The sequence below is a fragment of the Anser anser genome (genome assembly GCF_964211835.1).
Source record: "Anser anser genome assembly, chromosome: 5".
NCBI lineage: Eukaryota > Metazoa > Chordata > Aves > Anseriformes > Anatidae > Anser > Anser anser.
Window position 1 is genome coordinate 25,751,232 of NC_139725.1, and position 25,756 is coordinate 25,776,987.

The window sequence follows — 25,756 nt, forward strand, 5'->3', positions numbered from 1 at the left end:
TAGGAATGTTATTTTCGTGTACTCCCCCCACCCCATCCCCACGCCACCCTCAGTAAATGTATTTTTCAATAGAAAAATCTGTTTTTAGTAGTTGAGGTCACACATAAGTAATCACATCCAAATTAGCACCTACCATGCCTTAGAAATAAGGTAGAAATTTCAAGTGGCATAGAAAATAGATAAATAATTAAATAAGCAGACTGTTGAATGTAGTTCAAGCAAACCAATTCCAAGAAAACTTGTTTTACAAACATTTGGGGAATTCTTTTCTCATTTTAAAAATTTCCATAGAAACTGTAATATGTAAATGGGAAGTCTAACTAAATAATCTTAGATAGATATGAGCTAGAATAAGAAGTGATGCAATTTAGTTCAATTTTCACGTTAAAAATTGCAAGAAAAACTCCAATTACATTGAAAAGATATTCTTAAAAGTCCTGAAACTTATTGGACTAATACATCTAGACATTTTCTTCCAGGCTTCTGAATTGATTCAGTTCAGGGAAATCCAGTACAGTTAGCATTCAACTTTAATTGCAATGAGGTGACAACATACTGGGTAATGAGTTGTTTATGAGTTGTAGATGTGTTTACAATGAGTTGACAATGTGTTGGATAAAGTGTTCTTCTAAAGTTGTAGATCTATTTACAGTGAGCAGTGGGGGAATGTTCATTAGTTGTCGATTTGTTTGTTTACATTGTTTTCGATTTGCAATTGCTATAAAACAAATCGCAGGCTGATGAAGGATGATTGTTTGTGTGTTTTAATGATTTACTGTAGTAGCTTGTCTGAAAAAGTACTTAACTCTGCTTCATCTGTCAGCTTCCACTGCAAAAGCTCCCAGTCACAATAGTTTTATTAGCACAGCATGGGCCATTTGTAAGAACATTATGCATCTAAAAAATCTCAGTGCTTTCCTGTTCAGTCTGTTGTATTTTGGCTGGCTGAGCTGAACAGAATTCCTTTTGCCCTGTACAATTTTCTACCTTTCTAGTATGTTCCAAGATATACATTTGAAGCTATATATACACAGTCCCTGCAAATTCTTTCCCTACTGTCTACTCAGTAATGTCACATGCTTAAAATTATAACCTTCTGCTATTTCTTACTGAAGCCATCTACTCAAAACCAAGCTCTTTTTTTGATTGTTTAGTTGTTGCTGGTGGTTTTTGTTTGTTTGTTTGTTTTAAATCTACCATCAAGTTATGCTGGGTTACATGACATGAAGTAAAACAAATATGCACTGGATGATATTGGCTTCTTGGTTACAGAAACTCAACATTTTGCAACACTTTGACAGGGTATATTCATTACAACTTACTTTATTACTTCAGTTGTTGTATGTATACTATTTTTTGTTCCAAACAAAGATAAAAAATAATTGTGATTGTTTTGTTCCCATGTTAGATTTTCCCAGTTACATTCCCTTTTGCCCAAAACTTGTGTGTTTCACAAGTTTTTTCCTTATTTTCAAACAACATTATATTACGTATTCCACACTCCCCCTTTATCATCCCTTGCTATGCTTCACTGTGCCCAATAGTAATCCCTGAAAAAAATAAAAAATAAAAAATGAGTGTGGGGTGGAGATCATCATACAGTGATTAGAATGGGATTTTTATGAAGCTATATTTGGGTTTTCCAGCTAAACTGGAAGAAGCACTGGATTTAAGGAGTAAGTGAGACAGTTTCTAGATCTGGATTTGCAGAGAAAATAAGAACTAAGCAAACAAAAATTTATATTTGAGCCATCAGCTCAGGACTGGATTGACATATATTCCTATCACAAACAGCCCACACTGAGGAAATCTCATTTCAAGGAAGATATGCATCCTTTTTGGGGTGCAAATAGCAGCTTTACTTAATTTCATTGGCAATTTCCACCACAAGAGCCACACCAAATTAAAGCAAAGCACAATATTGGTGTAATTCAATATAATAATATCCAATGTACAGACACCCCTTTGTGTGTTCCTGTGTGGGGCAACAACAAACCAAAATGTGTGGGGGTGACAATGTGTTTCATTGGCACTTTAGCACTGCCTCTGATTGTCCATTGGAAAGGGATAGCAAGCTTCATGCCTTTTCACGTCACATCCAGTTGCAGAGACAGGACAGTGGTGTGGAGTAGACTGAGAGGAGCTGTTAGCCTTGGAAGCAGGTAGGGAGTTTGAAAGTGCTTGAAGAGTTGGGAGACAAAGCATGGGAAGTTGGGAGACAAAGACTGGGACTAACAGAAAAATTGAAGTCATTTTAACCTCCCACTTCCCTGTCTGCAAAAAGCCTCACCTGCTTTTCCAGCTGCAGAAAATCTGTGCCAGTAAATACAAAGTTTAGGCACGGTCATACTCTAATGAACTAAATGAACATATTGTTACTCATTTTGTTCTGACAGCAATGGGCCTAAGTCATGTATTATTGTTCCAGATACATCTTCTCCTTTAAGATTTCTGCTTTTTAGTATTAAATGATACAGAGACAGGTAAGATGAGCTTGGTATTTCAGCATCATTAGATCTCTCTGGGGAAAATAATTTCTGAATTTCAGAAATATGTGAAGCCTACATCCTAATTTTTGTCAGACCAAAAAACATTTTTTTAAAAGCAAATAGCAGGCATTTCTGCATTTTTTAAGTAGAGGTTTTGACTAAATTTATACAACTTGTGTTTCTCCAAGTGTTCAAACATATTCTGTCCTCAAATACCTGTAAAAATCTCCCCAAATACCTGATAAAGTGTTCCAATAAGAATGTGACGTGTTGATTGCACTGCTATGCAGAAAACCTACTCTAACCCAGCCAGAGTGAATAACTTCTGGACCATGCTAAAAATGTGATTTTGAATGTCTTTAATAATATAAAAGCTAGTCCCAAAATCTAATGACTAAAATGGCAGGCATATGATGAGTCTCTGAGATGTTAGACATATCTGAGAGATCTGAAAACTAGAAGTGTGCATATATACAATTTAGAAACTATTAACTTCTCTTTATAATATTTACTGGTGTTATGAGTTTTTATCTTGCTTCCTTACTATGCCTTTATCATTAATTTATAATTAGCAATTCGCTTGGAATTTATCTATCCTGAAATTTGCAATATCCTTTCCCATAGTGATCACAATGAAAGATGGAAACTGTCTCTGTAGAGATGTGCTGGCTCTGTGGCCTCCCTGCTCCCATGAGAGCACAGTTCAGCCACATGGGAAGGGGAAAGCGAAGAACTGGCTAGTCTCTTCCATAACTCTACTCTGTAAAACCAGGAGTGGGCAAAAACCTAATCTATCCATCTATATTTTTATGTTGCTCAAGCTTTCTAATCATATCAGTGACAATGTTAATACAACAGAGCTGGGAGATTGGCAACCTAAAAAAGGCACAGGGGCAGCATGCCTGCACAAGAACTTCCTCTGTGCTCTTCTATATGTCTGTTGACCCCATCTGGATTTGTGATCTAAATCTCTTGCCTTTCTGAGGATGAAAAAAAAAAGGAAGAGAGATCAGCAGAAAATCGAAAAGTAACTTCTTCCCCTGTGGAAATTTTCTTATGTGTTTCAGCAACTGGAGTTTTCTCTTTTCTCTGAATGACCTAAGTGTTGGGAATGTTGTCCATATTAATGCAGTGTTAAGTCTTCCATTAAATGGAAAAATAAACAATGCTTCTATAGCACCCTGAAATAGAACACTGCATATCATTTACTTTTTCATGATATTATCTAGCATGATTTTTCACAAGTATCACATCTAAAACTAGAATATATTATTTTATATATCTATATCACGTTATAGCACATTGTCTTTAAAAAAGTCCTATATAAATATGTGATTTCATTTTTTATGTATTTATTTTTAACACAATAGTTATCTCTATTATGGTGAAAGTCCTTATCTTTTCAATTACATTTCATGTGAAGAGATATTAAATCTAATTACAGCAAATGGAAAATATTGCTGCAAAATCAGCTGCAAAGGCTAAGAAAGTGAAGGATAATTTTCTCTCAGTGGGAAGTACTTCAACATATAAGCTGTTGCTTTTCGTATTAGTAAATAAACAATCAAATAAGGAAGTAAAGCAGATTTTTATGACAGAAAATTAGGGGACAATTTTCTAAAGCATAAATGGTGTGTACTCATAGAACTACCATAAATGAATAATCAAGGCTGTAGGTATGCAGCTATTCACATTTTGAAAACATACCCCAGGATGAATAACTTTCATATGTACAGTAAGTTCACAGCAGATGCTTTATTGCCCACTGAGCCATCATTGTCCTTAGCTGGCAAATGAGCTATGTACTTTTTTTTTTCCACGTGCATAGGTATTGTTTTTATTTACCAATGTGCAATGCTAGAAAACTTTTTAATGATATTTGCAGATTGCCTGAGTCTAAAACTCACCTAGCAGCAAGGAATACAGAAAAGGTAATACAGAAACTGGAGTTCATGTCATTTTCATAGCTTCTTATATATTCATGTTCCAAAAGGATTTCTTTCACAGAAGCTCATGCTCATCTAACCAGACACTTTGTAAGTAGAAATGCATGAAATATAAACCAGCTTTTCATATGGAGTTTGTTGTTGTTGTTGTTGTTTTGACTGCGTGTTATAGCAATACAGCAATGGTAGATGCCTATAAACGTATAATGTGATGGATTAGATTGTAATGCAGTCTGGATGCATAAGGAGGTGGTGTTTGCCCTTCAGTGCAAATCCATTTTAATGTCAAAAGGGATCCAATGGAATTACTAGTGCATTGTCCAGGTAATGAGTTAAACATTGCAGTAGTTTTTACTTTGAAAAAGAATCTGATCTTGCTCCAAACTATAACAGTTATGACAAAGAATAAAGCTACTTCTAGTAAGGAAATAGTATGAAAAACAAAATATCAGGTTAGGTTTAGATTCTTGTTTTAAACCTGATTTTTAGATAGGAATTTTAAAGAATTTGTTAAGGAAGCTTTCCTTTCTTCATGGTTTGTCAAAGCACATTGTAAAACCAACAACAACAACCTTACACCTTACACAGATATGCATAGATTTAGGGCATGTCAACCTGAGGAAGTTGGGAAAATTAAACCAAAATAGCTGAAAGGTGTGAATGTAAAGCATGTTATATAAAGTGCTCTAAAGTTCTATGTGAATATCTCACTGAACACCAAAATGTTTTTGTAGCTTTGTAGCAATAAGACCACTTTGCTCCTCTGCAGGGCTCAAATGCATTCTACATTGTCTACACTGACATGCTTAGGCAACCCAGTTAAGCTTTTCTAAGAATCTTCTGGTAAGTGTATCCCTAATTTAAACACTACATTAGAAATTATTACTTAACAGGAAAAGCAAGCAAACAAGCAAGCAAACAAACAAATGAAAAAACATCATCACCAACAACAATAATAAACTGGTTTTACCTCTGTGCAACCTATATATACTGTAAAACTATTAAAAGTAAGAAACATAATTAAGAATCCTGCTATATTTAAATGATCCTAAGAACATCTTAGTGTAAACTCCAAGATAAAAAGAAATAATTGGGTAAATCCAAGAGAGTACACTGTAATAATGCTTAAAATAAAGGTAATGTGTAAAGGGTACAAACATATATCTTCAAATAAGTCACTGATGCTTAAGTGGCTCCCATTGGGCATACTAGACCCTGAAGTGCCTACCTGTTGGACACAAAGGAGGATCTCCACAACATTCTGTTCTGCACGATCTGATATAAAATGCCCTTTCTTTTTGCCAGATATCACTGTCAGCATGATTTTGCTTAAACTACTCAATTTAAGATAAAAGCACTGTTTTGTTGTGATATTGCTTAACTAAGGGGATGCATTTTTAATTTTCTTAAAAAATCCTTCTATGTTGATAATATGATGGATGTTTTCAGCAATACTCATTGCTAAAATACCATGCGTATATGGATGACTCTATTTTTTTCTGCGTTTCTTCCTCAGACCATTCACATATTTATGGAGATTTCCAGTGATCTAAGTAGGAAATGCTCTACCAAGATATGTTGGGGAAAAGAATTCACATGAGTTCCACAGTGATGTGCAAGAGAGCGATGTCCCTTGTCACGTCTCCATTGAAAAACAGTGCCCAAGGAATGTGATATAAATGACTCAGTATTCTTGATCCCAAACATTCTGCAAATAAAAGTTCCTGCTTCATCACAATTCCCCTAAATGGTTAAGAAGGAAGACATTTTAAAACATAATGATAAAGCTTCTTAGCTTTTCAGCATTTTGGTTTTAGTTTCAAGGTTTTCATGAAAAAAAAAAAAAGTGATAACTGTTCAGCTTTTCATTTAGTTATTGAAAATCTTGGAGATTATTTTTTTTCCCCAACGCAAAATCCTTCAAAATTCAAGCTGCATGTCAAGTATTACTTACTGTGAGTGCCAACAAGATATTTCCTTCTCTTTTTTAATTGGGTAACACAGATAATTACTGTTGTCTGCAGAATCATGTTTGATTGGCAGCTTGAATGTAAACGGAAACCATAATTTCAGATGATATTGTATAAACATTTGGAGTAGGGATGTGCAAGCAGTGAAACATCAACCAAAGGAAATTTATAAGGAAGATAATAAAAGTTACCTGTGTTTCATGGCTATCTAATCTCTGATAACAGTTCTTTAAAGATACATGGATTCCTGCCAAATACCCACAATTCTTTCCAAAAATGCTTTTGGCACAGTATTCATCAGAGAAATCAGAAATGCACTGGAAATTACACAAAAAAAAACATGAAAAACACATGTCAAAGTAAAGTAGTCTTTGGATACACTTTAAAGCACTTCTAGATTAAGTCTATAAAAAGTTAAGGAAAGAGAGACATAATCCATAGTACAGAAGTATAAGAACAAGAAGATGCTAGAGCTAAGCTTAAGAATGTCTTAAAATTCTGTATACAAATTAATTTCAGAAGTACTAGGATTATTCATAGAAGAGACCTGTATTAGGTCATGAATATAATATATCAGTTTTCATAGTTGCACTCCAGAATTGTCTCTCCAAGTTTCCTTCATTTCTCTATCCTTTTTGATCTTAAACAAGAAAGAAAAGAACAGAGTGTGTTACATGTCAACACCCAGGGTCAAAAGACAAGGTACTTGGAACTAGAGAGGGAGGAGGAGATTAAATCCTGATTTTCCCCTCAAATTTTATCCAGGACATGAAAAACAACAATGTAAGAAGACAATAGAAGGGATGAATATCTGCCTGAAACACTTATTAAGTAAACTTATATCCTTACTTTATTTTTTATTTATTTTTTTTAACCTAGTGCTTTACTAAGTTAACATGGAAATTGCTGCACTCCAGATTCCCAGACCTTTGTTTGAATGCTCATATTTCATTTAATGAAGACATTTGGTGAATGTTCAGAATTGCCATTGACTCATATTAAGTCCTTCTGAACAATTCTAACATCTTCAACGTGTCCAAGAAACAGTAAAAAAGCTGAGTTCTTATTGAGAAGAAATTTGAAAACTGTCCTAATAATGAATTAGTTATATGATCTGTTGTTTCCACCAGAAGAGCCTAGTTAATGCTCTTTTTAAAGTTTACTCTCAGTTTGGTTGGAAATGGTTTGTTTATGAAACTGACTTCTCTAAATCATGTATTTGAAGAAAAGAGAAAAGTAATTTACCATTCAAATAACTTCAAAACATATTTCTACCCTAACAACATTTTTAAATATCATAAAATGAAATATAATCACAATTCAAAAGAAAGTCTTGTTTTTGCTGAAGTTTTGTTTTTCTAAGAGAAGAACACAGTTGTAAAATAACAGACATGGAAGTAGCAGTTTTCAGTGGTAATCACTAATAGCTGAGAATAAACGTTTTTGCTAATTTTCTTTTATTTATGCTTCTATATAATTCAAAATTCTGTCTGATTGTTACAAAGAATTGTTCTTCCAGAGCCAAGAAATTTTGCACCTACATGTAGCGACACCCATGTTCTAGAATATCATGCATTGTCTCTTGAAAGACATTCTGGGAACAATGGCATCTGGCAGTAAATGATGTAAAACATGACTTCACATGGTCATTCAGCCATTGAAGGCTGTTTGTTACTTTGAATTGCAATTGCAGTACTGAATGTTTTCCATTCATGAAATTTTTGAGAAGCTGAGGTACCGCAGAATTGCATGATTTGTCCCTTGTGCCCTCTTTCCCTTGAGCCTGGCTCAACAGTTCTACTATCTGAACTGAAGCCTTTGATTTATTCACAAAGCAGGCAGCTCTCATATTGAATTATTCTCTCTGGCCTGTAATGCTTGCTTGTGATTTGGTATAATTTGTACACATACACACACACAAAGCTAAAACCAACCAAATGAATAAAACTGCAGTTTTCTTATGTGTAAATGATCAGTTGACTTTGTAATAAATCTTTTTACATATATAAAACTGCAAGAACATATATACCTTTGATAGCTGTACATTAAAATTAAATTTTTCACATATTACAAGTGCAGTTATATAAGGTTTACTTCTGAAAACAAAAACCTTGACTTTGTTATAATTCAGTGCAGTCTGATCACACAGTCCTTATTTTAAAGTTTGCGTCATGTACAATTTTTTCTTGGATAATTATTTTGCTACAGATAGGTTTATCTCCTGATTTTGTAAATTTAAGACACCATGTAGCTCTAAGTTTTTCAGTTCAATGCATATTTTTGATGCAGCAATCTAGAGTGCATTGCTTGGAATTGAATTAAAATGTGAATATATGGAAAAAACAAACTGATTTATTAAAGAACAACAATTACATTACATAATGACTCAGCCAAGCAACAGAATTTAATGTGATATATCTACTAAGAAGTGAATCTGTTTTCATGACTGGAGGGAGACAGCTCAGCAGGAGGAGGAAACACATGGGAATAGCTTGCTAGCAACAGTCATCAGCAGCTGGTGCTCTGCATCTAGGGAGGCTATAGAGGGGATTCCTAGTAGAACGTGCAGGATAGAACCATGACTATCAAATCCAAAGAATACCTGCTGAGCATAGTCATACAGGGAAATCTCAGACCTAAAGAGCACTACCCTTCCTTTGAGGACTTTTCTCTTTAGAAGTCTTAAGCATATCACAGGCTTTATAGTTCTGCCCTGCTCTTCCATTCCCCAATGAGATGGGTGTCCAATTGCCAGCAGCGTGTCTGGTCAGAGATTTGGATATCGCTGTGTGCCAATTAATTGTTTAAAAATGAAGCACTGAAAAGTAAATTAAATTCCAGCCTGTCACACTATTATAGTCACCTACAGGCCATAATTTTGCTGTCTTTGCAAAAAGCTTGTTACTGGTTTATTAAGCATTAGAAAGAATTAAAGCGCAAAAGAAAAATTTTAATGTATTAATGTTTGGAAAAAAAAAACACTCTGCTATATAAACAATACTTAATACATAATTTGTACATTAGCTTGTGTTCGTATTAGTATATGCTCTCTGATCCAATCATAGCTGATGCTCATATCAGGAACAGATATATCCTCAATATGAATGTTATACTTCTTTCCATGAACATTCTTATCTGTAAGGTATCTCAGAACTCTTCTTACCCACAGATAGTAATACAGATTGGACTGGAGCTGACTTTCTTTGTGATACAGCAAAGGCCCTTTGGAGAGGCTAAGTGACATCATATTACTCAGCATAATAAATATCAGCTGTAAGGTGAGTTGACTGGTACTGACACTACTATAAATAAAAGGTGGAAAAATTAGTGAACCTTGCAGTGTATGAAAGGGGAAATCTTTGGAATGCAAAGTTAGACCTTGTTACCTGGCAAGAAGACTCAGGGCTGATAAACGTATATAAGTTTTACAGCTATGGGAACAGGCCAGTTGCATACTTGCAGATTTATTAGCTGATAAACAGTAATCTTGAGCAACGCTGTCTATTAAAAGTAGACATGAAGAAATTAAATATCATATCATTGAAACCTTTGTGTCTTGTTTAAAATATTCTACAGAAGAGAAATTAGAATTTTAGTTAGTCTCAGATGCTTTATCTTACATTCCTATACATTTGCTTCTACTTCTTATTTTATCAAAGGAAATGGATTTTCTTTGTTGAGGATTTAATCCATGATAAAAGCAAAGAACACATTTGGAAACTATACTTGATTTTTCCTCTAGGAAGCCTCCAAGATCAGACATCCTCTGTACAAATCACTGTATACAAGATATGACTTTTATATGACTATGAGTTCTGCCTACCCCTGTTACCAAAAAGCATAATAATTTAATTAAAGATTTTGTCTTGGAAATATGAAGACTTCAATTAGAAACCATGAAGTAAAACAATGCAAACATTTAGTTTATATGCATATCTCTATTTGCAAACTCATAAACATTTGCAATGAAAAGAAAAACAAAGCTAATGTTTCAAGACACTCTGCATATTATAAGGCAAGATTTGGCTTGCTGGCTGGCTAATCTAGTGATTTGAGCTGTTTCTTGGTTAAGTGTATTTGCAAATATCAATCTGAAATTAAATTCATTTCATTGTATTTGATGACAACTCAGTTTTTCATTTAACTGTTCTATTAGGAAATTTACTTATTGGAATAGTCACAGGAGTTAACTTAAAGGAAGACAAAACACGTTTATGGTCTGTAATTATCTAAATAGGACTTATATTGGAACATTATTTCAATTTGCAGACAAAAGCATAATGTCAAATGGTTGAAGGTGGAAGGCAGGAAAGTGCAAAGTGGAAATAAGATGCAATATTAGATGATCAGAACAATTAACTACTGCAAAAATTTACCAAGGAAAACAATGTTTTTGTCATAACTTGGAGTCTTTCAATCAAAATGGGTTCCCAAAAGATATTTTTTCATTTAACTCTATGGGTTATTTTTTGCTACAGGAAAACCAAATGAAAATCTTTGGTCTAAAATTTTCTGTCTAAGAAGTCAGACAAGATGAATATAATGATACCTTTAAAGCACATTAGTGTATTCATTTGGCCTCCTATAATTTGAACGGATGTTAACAGGATTTTTAGGTTGTTGTTCTGGGGTTTTTATTATTATTATTTATTTCTGTTTCTATTTTGCAGCATATTCCAGGTCTGAAAATGAATGTCACATTTGTGACATTGATAGAGGCAACATTCAAACACCATCATTTTCTTTGCTGTAATCACTCAGACACCTTTCAGTAAGAGTTTTCCACCTTCTTCCTTGCTGCTGTATCAGACACAGGTAATCTGTAAATAACAGTGACTGGCTACAATACAGTTTGTCCTTATAACAAAAAAGAGACAGCTGACAAAAGGAGGAGGGGGAAAATTCTGCCCACTCAATGGCAGTTTGGGGTTATGTCTGTGTTAAATTATCATTTCAATTTACCATGTGATTGTAACATTTATTGCAAATTAAAGCATTCATTTTGTAGTAGCATTTTGACACCTTAGTGAGGGAACCATAATAGTCTATGACAGAGCAATCGACAGCTTTCATTACTGAGTGGCTCCTCCTTACAAGAGGAATAATATTCAAACTGGTAGAGCCATCAGCTTTGAATAACTATGGAAGAAATGGTGGGGGAGACAACGTCAAAGGTTTACGGCTGAAACGTGGACCTTTTCCTGCCCACTTCCAACTCTTAGCACGTGATTCAGATGGGAAGACAGCAAACATGAAAAATATTCTTCCCTGTGCTAGGCAGGCCAACCAGCAGCAGAGGCAATAAGACCTGGCAAAGTGGCACAGGGGTTTACTTGTTTATTTAGACCAGTCTTAGGACTCCCAAGTGCAGTGATATCTAATCCAATAGGCTGTCCATCAAGAAAATACTGTTCTTAATAAAACCAGTGTTAATGCAAATATCCCTGCTAAAGAAGGTAAGAAGTATTGAGGAAATGTGTTTTTTTGTTTGTTTGTTTGTTTGTTTTTGTTGTTGGTGGTATTTTTTAAGTTTTTTTTTGTTGTTGTTTGTTTGTCTTTCATCTGATTCTTTGATTCATATTGCTGCTTCAATGACAGTAATAAGTTTTGGGTTTCTTTGTAATTTTCGTAGGGAAACAATTCATTTAGCTACATTCATCACAGCACATTGCAGTTTAGTGTTGTGGAGAAGGGACCTCTGAAGATCACCTAGTCCAACCCCCCTGCCGAGCAGGATCACCTAGAGCACATTGCACAGGATGGCATCCAGGCAGGTTTTGAATATCTCCAGAGAATGAGACTCCACAACCTCTCTAGGCAATTTGTTCTAACTAGTTCAGTTGTGCATTTCTGTACTATCCATTCTTTCTAAAAAAAATACTGTTACTTATGTAAAACAGCTATTCTAAAGAAACAAACAGTATATTGTGTAATACACCAAAGCCAGTTCTATTTTGAGTCAAGTCACCTATGCTGTTTGTTTATTAACTTTGTCAATTACATTTATTAATTAGGAACTTAGCATGTTATGAACAACGAAATGGTTGAAGTGATCAGTTTTGAATATTAAATACATAACTCAGAAACAGATGGTGACTGTTGAAAATCATATATAAATAAAATATAAAATAACTTAGTAATTAGAAAACATTTCCATATAAATTCCTTTGCCAACATGCCAGCAAATCTGCCATCTATAGACTTACTTAGAATGAGTTTTCTTTAAAAGACATTTATAATTATATAGTACTAAGACTTAATGCTGACTTGCTCTACTTTCAGCTGAAGAAACTGCAAAAAGACATCAAAGTCCATAGAAATCTTTCTGTCTTAGATGTATTAGGAAAAATCATTAATTAGGTACTGTGCAGGTTGATGACATGAGAAGCCAAGACTTAGATGTACAGTTCCTGAAGCAGCACTTCCTATAAAACAGGATATACCACAATGTAAAAAGACTACAAACATAGGCAAAATTAAGGCACTTATTAATAGAAAATATATTTTATTTTTTACAAGCAATATATATGACCAATGCTGTTGTGTTGAAATAAAACACTCTCCATTGTTATTCTAAGTCAGGCTCTTTCAATGGCATAGAACCACTAGTTTTCAACTTCTTTGTCCTTCTGCATTTCTCTGCACTAATCTTTTCCCTGATGCAGCACCAGTGAAGTCAGCAGAGTTTTGGCAGGGATATATTGAGCTCATTACCTTTGAAAACAGTGCTTTGACATTTTAAAACTTAATTTGCAAGGTATTATGTCTTTCTCAAGTTTCTTAGCAATATTTCCACTAACACCTGAATATACACAAGAGTGTTTGTTGTTGTTGTTGTTTTGTTTGATTGTTTGTTTGTTTTCCTGAGTAAAGAACAAGAAGAAAAAGAAACTCTCCTCTTTGGATCAACAGTCCCCACCAAGAAATCAGCTAGATCATTCAAACCCACTCAGCCAGGTAGATCAATTAGGTGTTACAAACTAACATTTCCTTTTAAAAAGATAACTAGTTCTTTAATTCTGCAAATCCACTGGACACATATACCCAGCATGTCAAAATACAAAAATACATGAAAAGCAAGAAAATCATTTTAGAGTCACATACTTCCAGCTAAGTTCATGGTTGACTGATTTTTTTATTTTATTTTTATTTTTTCTACTATTAAAAGTGAGAAGACAACAGTGGGAAGTGGACAACAGTGGTTTGTTCTGAAAACTAACCATCATCTTATATTTATCACATCACAAAACCCCTTTAGGACAAACAGGTAGACTAGATTACTTCTGTACAGTTCCTGAATCATCTGATCAGTATAATGAGGGGTATGACTTGCATTTATAGGTATCAGACCTACATTTCGCCCTCACATGTAACAAAGTATTTTTTTTCTGCCATTATTCCTTCTCTCCAGCAAAATGTACCAAATAACCCTAATAATTCTACATTTCAAGATATGTGCCAAATCGAAGAACATACAAAGATGATCATGGGAAACAGAAAGCCTATCTTATGAGAGCACTCTTGAGCATAACTTCTGATGTTGAGAGGAACTACAATTGTTATCTATAAATATATTAGGGTGTACTAATCATTACTAGGCAGTTTGTTGAATTTCTGAAGGGAGCTGAATAATGTATTCCCTTCAGGAGCAAAGTGCTCCACTCAGTGACTTTGGAGGTTTTGATTCTTACTGTCTGAACAAAAAGAGAAAGAGGAAGAAATCCTACTAAAACTGGGAGCCACTCTTTTTAATATGTCTTAAATAAATTTTAAATATAAATGGAATTCTTCTTCCTTCACACATAGATACGTCAGCAACTTTTCTAGGTACTTCTAATTTGAATTCAAGACTCTTATTGTTTTCAGTTATCCCCTGCAAAAGCAAGATACAATATAACTACCTGAAGTACCTGAAAGAACTTACATTTAACTGAAAAAGCTCTCTTTTCTAGAATACCAATAAGAATAAGAAAAAAGAACTTCACTGGCTGGCAGCAGTGTTGAATGCAGGATTTTGCTGTGTGGTGGTTTTACCGTGCTAGGCAGCTGAACACCACAACTGCACTCTCACTCCCCCTCCTTAGATGAGGAGGGGAAGAAGTAAAGGAAAGAACAACTCACGGGTTGAGATAAGGATGATTTAATTAAAGGGGGAAAAAAAGAAATAATTATTAAGGAAAGATTATTATTAATTAAACAATTTAACTAAACAATTTAACTAAACAATTAACAATTTAACTCAAGGGGAAAAAAAAAAGGAAAGGGGAAAAGGGAGGGGGAAAGGGAAAACTAAACAAAACAAGTAAAGGCTATGTGGAAGTGCAGAGGAAAGAAATTACTCTCCACTTCCCACAAATGAGCGATGCTTGACCACGTCCTTGAAGCAGGGCCTCAATGCACGTAGCCGGTGTTCGGGAGAGGACAGACCTTTTCACAACGAGAGCCCACCCCTCCTCTCTTCCTCCTTTTTCCCCCTTTTATTGCTGAGTGTGACATCATGTGGTATGGAATACCCCTTTGGTTGGTTTAGGTCAGCTGCCCTGTTGATGTTTCTTTTCTCACATTTTTGCCCACCCCTAGGGGGGTTAGAGAGAGTCCTGATGCTGTGGCAGCACTGCTCAGCAGCAGACACAACACTGGTGTGATACCATTGCTGTTTTAGCTACGAGTGCAGAGCACAACACTGTATGGGCTGCTGCAGGGAAAGTTAACATCCCAGCCCGACCCAGTACATACTGTCATGATAGTTTCAGGTGGTGTCCTGGCCTCAACTTTGGTAGTGAAACCACTTGTTTCATGGGCTTTTTTTAGACTCCAAAAATCAGCTGCACACTTTGTAACACATTAAGGATGACCTATTTGTGTTTCTTTAGTTTTGTTGTCCTTTAGCTTTATCTGACTTGCCTCTTACTCCATGAATGCACAAAATTTTGATCAAAGTTAACCAGTAGGTCATTGCTAAAAGAGTCATTGTTTTGTGTTAGAACATGAGTAAAATTCAAATAATGGACTGTATGTTTCCTGAGCTGTTGTCTGTGGAGTGTGGTTGTTGAGGGAAGTGTGGAGGCTGCCAGTACCAGCAGCTGGTGTCATGTGCAGGAGGAGCAAGAGATGGTCCATACTGGGGCATTGCCTTCCTGCTGGAATTTGCTCTGACTAGGTGTTTGTTATAGTTAAACATCCCCAACAGGGTTTTAGTTGGAAGGATTTTTTTGTACCTTTACAATCACGACATTATGATATATCAAAAATATGCAGCGTGGTCGTCACTTGATACATTATTGATATTATTGTTTGTACTACACCTTTGCCTTAACCCCCCCTTCTGCAATTAGGCCCCATTACAATAGGTACTTCTCCTGGTTTCAGATGGTATAGAGTTAATTGTCTTCCTAGTAGCTGGTGTGGTGCTGTGTTTTGGATTTGGGGTAAGAAAAATGTTGATAATACACAGATATTTTAGTTGTTGCACTTACAAGTCAAAGACTTTTCAGCTTCTCACACCGCCCTGACAGTGAGGAGGGTGGGGGTGTACCAGGAGCTGGGAGAGGACAGAACCAGGACAGCTGACCCGGAATGGCCACAGGGATGTCCCATACCATGTGGCATCATGCTGAACAATAAAACTGGGTTTGGGCCAGGGAGGGTGGACTGCTGCTCTGGGTCTGGCTGGGCATCAGTCAGCAGACGGTGACCAATTGCACTGTGTCTCAATTGCTTTGTATTTTCTTTTGCCATTATTATTATTATTATTATTATGGTTATGGTTATTGCTATTATCCCTTCAATTTTTGTCTTATTAAACCATCTTTATCTCAGCCCATGACTTTTTTCCTTTTTTTTTTTTCCCCCAAATTCTCTCCCCATCCCACTGTGTGTGGGGAGAAGTGAGTGAATGTCTGTGTGGTCCTTAGCTGGCTGCTGGGTTAAACCATGACAGCACTGTATAAACATATAACTTAGTGGACCTCAAACAAAGAGAAGCTGAATAAAGAAAAACAAAAACACCCAAAAGGTGACTTTTAAAATTCCCTTACTGGTTCATTGTTCTTCATCCTAGTAATTAGCTTTTCCACAGAGCCTTACAAATTTCATTGCCTTGCTAGTTTTAAGAACTTGTTCCAGGAGTCTTAATTCTCTGGTGAAATCTTCCCTTTGAATGTTATCCTATAACACCTTGAAAAAGGTTAGTTTTAAGAACAAGTCTTGTAATTTGCAATGCTTTTTTTTTCTTTTTTTTTTTTCTTCTTCTTCTTCTTCTTTTTCTTTTTCTTTTTCTTTTTCTTTTTCTTTTTCTTTTTCTTTTTCTTTTTCTTTTTCTTTTTCTTTTTCTTTTTCTTTTTCTTTTTCTTTTTCTTTTTCTTTTTCTTTTTCTTTTTCTTTTTCTTTTTCTTTTTCTTTTTCTTTTTTTTTCTTTTTCTTTTTCTTTCTCTTTCTCTTTCTCTTTCTCTTTCTCTTTCTTTTCTTTTTCTTTTTCTTTTTCTTTTTCTTTTTCTTTTTCTTTTTCTTTTTCTTTTTCTTTTTCTTTTTCTTTTTCTTTTTCTTTTTCTTTTTCTTTTTCTTTTTCTTTTTCTTTTTCTTTTTCTTTTTTTTCTTTTTCTTTTTCTTTTTCTTTTTCTTTTTCTTTTTTTTTTTAAGGCATCTATTCAAATGTTTTTCTCTCTCATTACCGTTGTCCTCATCAATCTAGGTTTTCTACCTAGCTCCTCTATTTGTTACCTGATAGTCAAGACAAGAGTGAAAATAGCTTCTTGGCTATGATGACAATAACAGACATGTAACATCTCAACCATATTGAATTGCATAAGTAGCCAAATAATGCATTCCTATCCAAGTAGTCTTAAATACTGCCAAAGATTTGATTTAAACAGATTCAGGCCCATTTCTCCTTCTTTAGCAAAGTCTTTCTAAAACCAGCATTCCACGTCCTGGTAATTTTTGATTTGAAAAAATATATATCGCTGTGCAAATATCTTTCAAAAACTGCTTGACCAAAATGACTTGCAAGCAGGTTTAGGATTCATTTCACACATTCTGAAGCTATAACATTCTGACATATTAGTTCAGTTGGGTTGTGAATGGTTCACCAGTCTTCATTTTCCAGTGACTCAATGTTTATGGCATGTGCTCAATTGTTTTAAGGCATGACTAAAAAGTGTAAAACTGGTCTATGAAATCACTAGTCCAGAAAAAATTCTCTGCTCTGTTGAATTCAATAAGCAGTATGTACATTCACTTTCTTTGTCTATTACCTTTTCCTTCTTTTTTTTTTTTTTCAAACCTTTTGAGTGTTTCAGAATTGTAGGGTTGGAAGAAGTACTTACTCAGAAATACCAGCTTTATGTATGCAAACTTTATAGCACAGAAAATATATTTTTTTTTTTATTTTTACACGACAACATAGATTTCTACAATAATTACAGCTTGCAAAGCAGACTGCAGAATTGTACCTACTTCCTCAAGAGCACTGAGAGAGGGAGAAAGAGGGGAAAAACAAACCCTACCCATATATTCAGCTTCCTGCAGTAAGGAAAATAAAACAGAATGGAGCACTGTAATTTGGAGTTTAGATGACAAAAATGACATTAAAAGACTGATTTCCTAGAATAGCACATGCAAAAATGTCTTTTCTTCACAAGCTTCTTCAACTGGTACATCAAGAAAGCCCACTGAAATAAATCTTCAAAATAAAATCTCCCCTTTGGATGCTAACATCTTTTTCAAATAATCTGTTTTTCTTAATGATGAGAGAGGCACAAAATTTAAGAAAATTGTCAGATGTTTATGGCCCTTTTAAAACTAATTATATTGACTGTATCCTGTTGAATTGTTTAACTGTAACCATTAGAATTAACTCATCTAGTATTCTGCCTCTGCTGAGACTTCCTGTAGTGGCAGCGGGTTTCCCTGATCATTTAGGTAACTTTTAAAGTAAGATCAAGTGAGGTGCAGAAAATTCCCTTTTTGATCTGATCCCCAGCTCTCCACGGTTGTGAGGAAGACATAACAATTCCAAAAACATAAAAGTTGTATGAGCTAAGTATTTTTTTCTAAAAAAAAAGCCTTTTGATTGTATTGAAAATGTAAAAATTGACTACATGGATAAATAGATTTTCTCCTTATGATAAGTTAAAAAAAATGAAGGCAAATACATTTTCAGCTTTGGTAGAGGTAGAAAGTGTGATGTCTAGTTTTACACAGCTCTGCTAAGCAGGTATGTATGCATGACTTGAAATGGTGTCTAATATTCCACAGATGGCAATTACTTTCAGAGGAATGGCTAGGGACTTAATTAAAAGGCTGAGAGTTAGCAAACTAAAATGCTGGAGAAGCACATGAAAAATCTATACATTATGCAAGGGACTCTACAGAACATTTAGGAAGCTAAAAGTGTCTCTTTAAAATTTGTTTTCATTTCTTCACAAAAAGTTAACTTTAAAATAAAGGTCGTGTATCCTATGTTTAAAATTATATTTTTAGCTAACCGAGCCTACTATACAACAAAGCAAAATATATTCGACTGCACAATATTGATTTTACATGAAAGCACATCAGTTAGTGAAATGCAAAAACCAATAAAGCATCACCCCTGGCCGGGATAAATATCTCTAGACACAATTTATTTTTACATTTAAACCAATTATTGGGCTTGTTGCATTTAAAAATGTGCACCATATATCCTTACAAGGACTTTTTTATTCAATCAAATCAATTGCATTGATCTCCATATTCCATATTAAACACCAATCTTAAATTAAAGCTGACACTTTTGAAGGCCATGCTACAAGTTTCTAAGAAGAAATAAATTCTGCAAGACTTTCTTTGTGTGTTTTTATGCCCAAACATGAATACAAATATTGATTACATTTTAACACACAATTTGTAAGCTATTTCAAAGCTTATTTCTTCCTAATATTTGTTCAATAATATTACAAACTTACAGAAACACAATGCTCCCTGCGTTCCCTTCTGTTGCACTGGAATACGAAAATGTAACCTTCCAGTACCTAAAGGGCCTAAGAGGGACTCTTTATCGGATAGTGGAGGACAAGGGTAATGACTTTAAACTAAGACAGTAAATTTAGATTAGATATTTGGAAGAAATTCTTTACTATGATTGTGTTGAGGCACTGGAACAGGTTGCCTGGAGAATGGCTTACAAAGACAGGTGGCAGGAATGTTAACTCAGATAGGTCATTCATGTGGACCAGGCTATTGCGTATGTAAGTGTAAGACTGATGCTAAGTATTCTCTTGGTAAAAACCTTGGACCGCTGAAGGCATTGACACAGCTCCAATTTTGTACAGAGGCTAGTCTCTATCTATCCAGCTTGCCACATCACCTCTCTATCTGGTAGGGAAACTACTACTCTGCTTGGAAGACACTTCCTGTTTCCCATCTTTTAAAGCTCTGTTGACACTGTTTGTACTTTGTAACTTCTCTCTCCCAAGAGTTTTCAATTAGCTTTAGAGGCATTATGCAACTCTCTGAAGCTTTCTAGAGTTTACACATAGTTTGCATAAAAGTGAAGTGGAAGAATCCAGACTTTAGAAATATTATCACACATTCAATATGCTCAACATCCTGTTAACACTTCTCCATCTCTTCATATTGCTATGTGCATACCTTGCAGTCAAATGAACAGCATAAGAACCAAGGAGGGAATTTCTCAAATACTCCAAATAGCTGCACATCACTACAGATTATGACTGCTTGGATTTAGGGAACATTTTTTTGGCTGAGGAAACATTCCAATGGGATAGATTAATCTATGTAAACCACACAGCTCAGCTGAAACTGCTGTTCAGCATTCTAAATTGCCACCTTTGTCTTCTTTCAGCACAAAAATGTGCATTTCTTCCTATAATAAAGATATTTTATAATAGCAATAAGGCAACTCCAGGGTGTGCGGTTATCACAAGATAATCATACCCCGGAGGGATTGCAGATACTTGGCTGTGCCTCATAACACCCCATGTGTGTGTTTGTCTCATGATAACCCTACTCTCTTTTGTATCTTATTGCCTAATTATCTTCAGCTAATGCAAAATACTAATTTTTTGTCTGAAACAATATGTGCAAGAATGCATTGCTAACAATCACTGGAGGACGTTGACAAACAATGCTGTCACTACTTTATATTCTCTTCCAGTCAGAAATTTACATAAGAAACCAAATTTGGATATTTTTCCAAAACAGTTCAAATCCTTTTAGGCAATAGCAACTAAAATATTGGAAGCAGGACAGGTAAATATCTATTAAAAATTCCATCTATATTCTTACAGTGATTTATATGGTTTTACTCACATATAACACTGAACTTCTTTATTCTGTATTTATACCTCTTTTGTATTTCTATTCTAGTACATAAAATATAGTTTGCTGATAGTTGCTTATAAACCCTAAAGCGACTCCATTTACATCACAGGACCACCCATCTGATATTTATTTGAGGAGAAATTTTTTTGTTGTTGATATTGATGTGCATATAAGAAGTAATAGCTACATTTCAGATAACATTAGGAGATGCTCAGAGAAATAGACTCTGGCCTTCACTAAAGCCGACAGAACTTTTCTTCATTGAAACAGAAACATAAGTTATAATACCTGCATTCAACCAATGCTGAAATTTGATATATGAAATACTCAGAAATAATGTCCAATAACTCCTTCTCAGTTGGAAAAAAAAAAAAAAAAAAAAAACATAAAAATCACAATCATTCACAAGCCATTGAAAATACACAAACTAAAAATTAGTTTAAATTTTTAACTGATAGATTTATTCTGCAATTTAAATTGTGAATATTATAAAACATAGTAAAAGCTAACTTACCAAATCAAAATGGTATGTGTAAGAGAAGTGTTTTTCTCTTTTCATAAAAACTGTATACATTCAGATGTGGTTGCTGATCATATGATCTGACATATTAAGATGGCATCAAGCTGCACCAAATGTAATAGATAAAATGTTACCAATATACATAAGGATGATTAACCTACCATCGTTATACAGATTTCCTCATTTTTCATTAATAATATTACTGAATGTTTTTTATGCATGTTTCATTCACATATCAAAACACTGCATGAGTTTTAACTAAGTAAAACGTGTTTTGTTTGTTTGTTTGTTTTTCTATAGGTAGTATTAACAAAACAGAAAAGGAAACCTTTGGACTGTCCACCAGTAATGATAAGACAAATGTTTATGTTAAAAAAAAAGAAAAAAAAAAGAAAAAAGAAAAACAGTAAATCAATTGTGAGAGAAATACATTAATTTCAATGCTTATCACACATTAAAAATGCAGTCTTGGAAATCTGAAATGTAAGATTTTATGTGTGTAACACGTGTGTGTTTTATATGTATATACGCACAATAAATATTTGTTTTTTATCTTCTATTGTATAAGCTATCATTCTTATCTGTACTGCATACTCTGAAAAAAATTTTAAAAGAGTAGATCTGCAGGCTTTGGCCTCTTATCTCTGTTGTTGATAGCTATAGTTAATGAAATTGAGATTTTTAGAATATCTATTTATATGCACTGTTTTATGTAAAATGCTTTCATGTTTCCTGTCCTCCCACTCAACCAGCTCTTCTGTAAAGTACACATGTTTATCTCTCTTAACATTGCTTACAGATTTCATTTCTCAATCCTTTGATTATTTTAGATGTCCTTCTCTGAATTTTAGTTTCATGGTGCCAGTGAAAGAGAATTGCCTTAATACAGTTCTCTTCAGAAGTTGCTAGCCCTGCTGCTGTCTTGCCTGTGGCATTCCTGGAAGCACTTGATACTGTACATTATTCCTGGAAATGGAATCAAGGGGCAGATTCCCAATCAACATATACCAAAAGAATTATAAAAAAATACCATCAACACAGGATGATGCTGATATGCAAAAACCACACCAATCACAGCAGCTGCTGTTTTAGAACAAAGGTCTGAGCTCATAATTTGTTTATCTTAATAGAAAAAAGACCTGCTAACCTATAAAATTGTGGAAGGAAAGAAGGGGCTTAGAAGGAAAGCTACATACACTAAAATTAGGAGGATTTTCCCTTACAGTGGCCACAGTGCACTCATATTTTGAAGGAGAAAAATAAGAACAAAACCATGAATGTGGTAATGTGAAGATGTCCTTCATAAATGATAGTTAGAAGGAACTTTACAAGTAAAGAATAGTCCATCAAACTATCCTTGCCTTAAATTCACTTCTTTTTTTTACTCCTTATGCCATTAAAATTCACATTTTAGCTTTCAAATTGGATATCAACTTGCCAGCAGTAACAGAAATTGCTGTGGATAGCCAGGAAGGAAGGAAGGAAGGAATGAAAGAAGGAAGAAAGGAAGGAAAGCTTTGTGTGCTAGAACATGGTAGAAAATCTGTCTGAAATCTGTCTTGATCTCTTGTCAACAGCGAAGAATTGAATTTCACCCCTTACCAACAATCAGACTGCAGGATTGATCCTCCTCCACAGAAACAAACTTCTCCTTACAGTATTAGCATTAGGTGTCGACTAACATTTAAATACAATTAAACACCAAGTTCCAAAGAAAATGCTTATCATGAAAGGTTTATCATGTGTGTTATGGCAATAAATTTGTATAAAATAAAATATTTTGTATTTTACTTCAAGGACATTACATTGATTGTGTAGCTTTTCTGTAATTCTATTTTAACGTCAGCAGAGATCTAACATGACTACTCCTCACCTACAATTTCGTGGGGAACATATGATGTAGTAAAGTCACTTAGAATAATATGTGATAGAAAACTCCCGTTTTGACACATGCCATTGACTATGGTCTTTCTTAATTCAGTAAAGTAATGGATACATTAAGGGCAATGACATATATTATGTCTTTGTGATCAAAAAATTCCTTATCGTTTTATGCTGAATTAAACCAAAGACTAATCTTTCATACCAAAAGCTAAAAGAGAGCATGCTGAATTCTGGTTCCAGTTCTTCTCTTGTTTTTGAGTTTTGCAATCTAAAGCTATTAAACTGAAAAATAAATAAATAAATAAATAAAATAAATAAATCTTAGCTAACTAATATGATTTTTTTGTTGTTCCATAAGTTCAGACAATTGAAAGATCTTATATTTCTTTGTTAAACACATCCTAACTACGCGTATTTGAGTGAAAACAACTTCTATATTTTATGCTGACTTCAATGCTGCTAATTTGTGCAAAGCTCTCTAAGTCTACTGGGCCAGTGGGTCCGCTAAGCCAGCACTGTGACTAGTTTCAGAAGTGAATTTAAGATAAGAGGTAGATAAGAATTTATCCAGACTGCAGACAGAAACAATTCCACTTTAAGCAAGAAGTGTTCTGGTTGACCTTCAGAGATGTCATCTCACTCCCATGTCTGTTAGGAGAGCTGCAGCCACATTCAAGAATTTTCAGGTTACAGAAGGTGGAACCAAGTCAACCTAGCAAATTTAATTGATTCAGGACTTTGTGTGGATTTTAGACTTTTAAAATCTCCATTCCAAAGTAGAAAAAGCAGTTCTTACTTATTTTTCCAAAATAAAACTACTGTTGTACTCTTCCTTTGGGACTTAAGAGATTCTTTTAAAAGTATGTGTACATCTCTTTAGATATTTTATAGGATTAACATGTTGCCAGTCTAACTTGTTTGCAGTTTTCCAACTAGCAATTAAACATTTTTCTCACTTACATTTATTATTAATAGTTCACTAAGTATTCAACAAATAATGAATGCAGTTCATTTTTGTCATAGAAAATCTTTATTGGTTCAAGGTTTTGTTTCTTATGAATGTTTTCATTTGGAAATCTAGTATTCTTAATTCTGTAAGTTAATCACAGAATTACAGAATAGTTGAAGTGAGAAGGGACTTTTGGAGGTCATCTTGTCCCACACAAGTTGGCCCTGATCAAGGCCCTGATCAGGGCAACTAGAGACAGTTTCCCAGGACCATGTCCAGACACCTTTAAGATATCTGCAAGGAGGGAGACTTCTCAATTCCTCTGGGCAACCTGTTCCAGTGCTCAGTCACCCTTGCAGAGAAAAAATGTTTCCTGACGTTCATGCAGACCCTCCGGTGTTTCAGTTTGTGCCTATTGCCTGGGTGCTCCTTCTTCATTGCACCCTCCCTTTAGATCTTATCAACAGACATTGCAAAGATCTTCTCTGAACCTTCTCACCTCCACACTGAGCAGTCCCAGCTCTCTCAGCCTTTCCTCATAGAGGAGGTTATACAGTCCCTTCATCATCTTTGTTACCTTGTACTGGATTCTCTCCAGTATGTTCATATCTCTCTTGTACTGGGGAGCCCAGAACTGGATGCAGTGCTCCAGCTGTGGCCTCACCAGTACTGAGCAGAGAGGAACACCTCCCTTGACATGCTGGCAGCACTCCTCCTAATGCAGCCCCAAATACCACTGGTCTTTGCCACAAGGGCACATTGCTGCACCATGTTCAAATTTATGTCCACCAGGACTCTCAGCTTCTTTTCTGCCAAGCTGCTTTCCTGCTCTATGGCCTCCAGCATGTACTGCTACATGGTTTTCTTATTACCAAATATTTCACAAACATGAAAATGACTAAAAGAATCACAATCCTTCCAACCCTACATTTTTTCACTACTGATAGATTACAGAGTAGCCAACTGTCACAAGAGAGGCAATATTGTCCTATGCTATCATACAGAAACACATCTATGCTGCATACATTTGCACTTGTCTTTCTCATACTAATGCCTTTCTTTTGTTGTGTTTAGGAACAAACATTTTGCCCAGTGTCCGCTGAGTGATTGGTCTGATTGTATCTTATGTTTCATGTCATTTCTTCACAGGAACTAACAAAAGTCATATTAGCTGCTAATGTACTAGCAATTATTTATTATTATTTTCTCATAAAAACACATTAAAACATTTGAAATATCTGAGTATTTTCACTTAAAAATATTGCATTGGCCACCATTGTAAATAAAAGTTTATTTAAAATAATAAGGTTGGCTAAAATAATTTCTTACTAAGGTCCTTAAAAATATGAATCTCCAAATTTCAAGTCAGGTTAGCAGTAAGGACACATATATATATATATATATGTATGTTTATATGTATATATACACTTACATAAAGCTCATTCCAATTTGCCAGACATGTCATTCCAGTTTGTGTTTTCACCCTGAGTTATACAGTACAGTTATGCTCCCCTTAGGAATGCTGCTTCAGCTTCAGGATGGCCAGGATTTTCTCTTATATTCTGTTACCTTCACATATACTTACTGTTTTGGCCTTATTTCAGCAAAGCACTTAAGCATGTATGTAAATTCATTTCTTCCCAAAATACATTTAACTTTGTGCTTAACTTTAAACATAT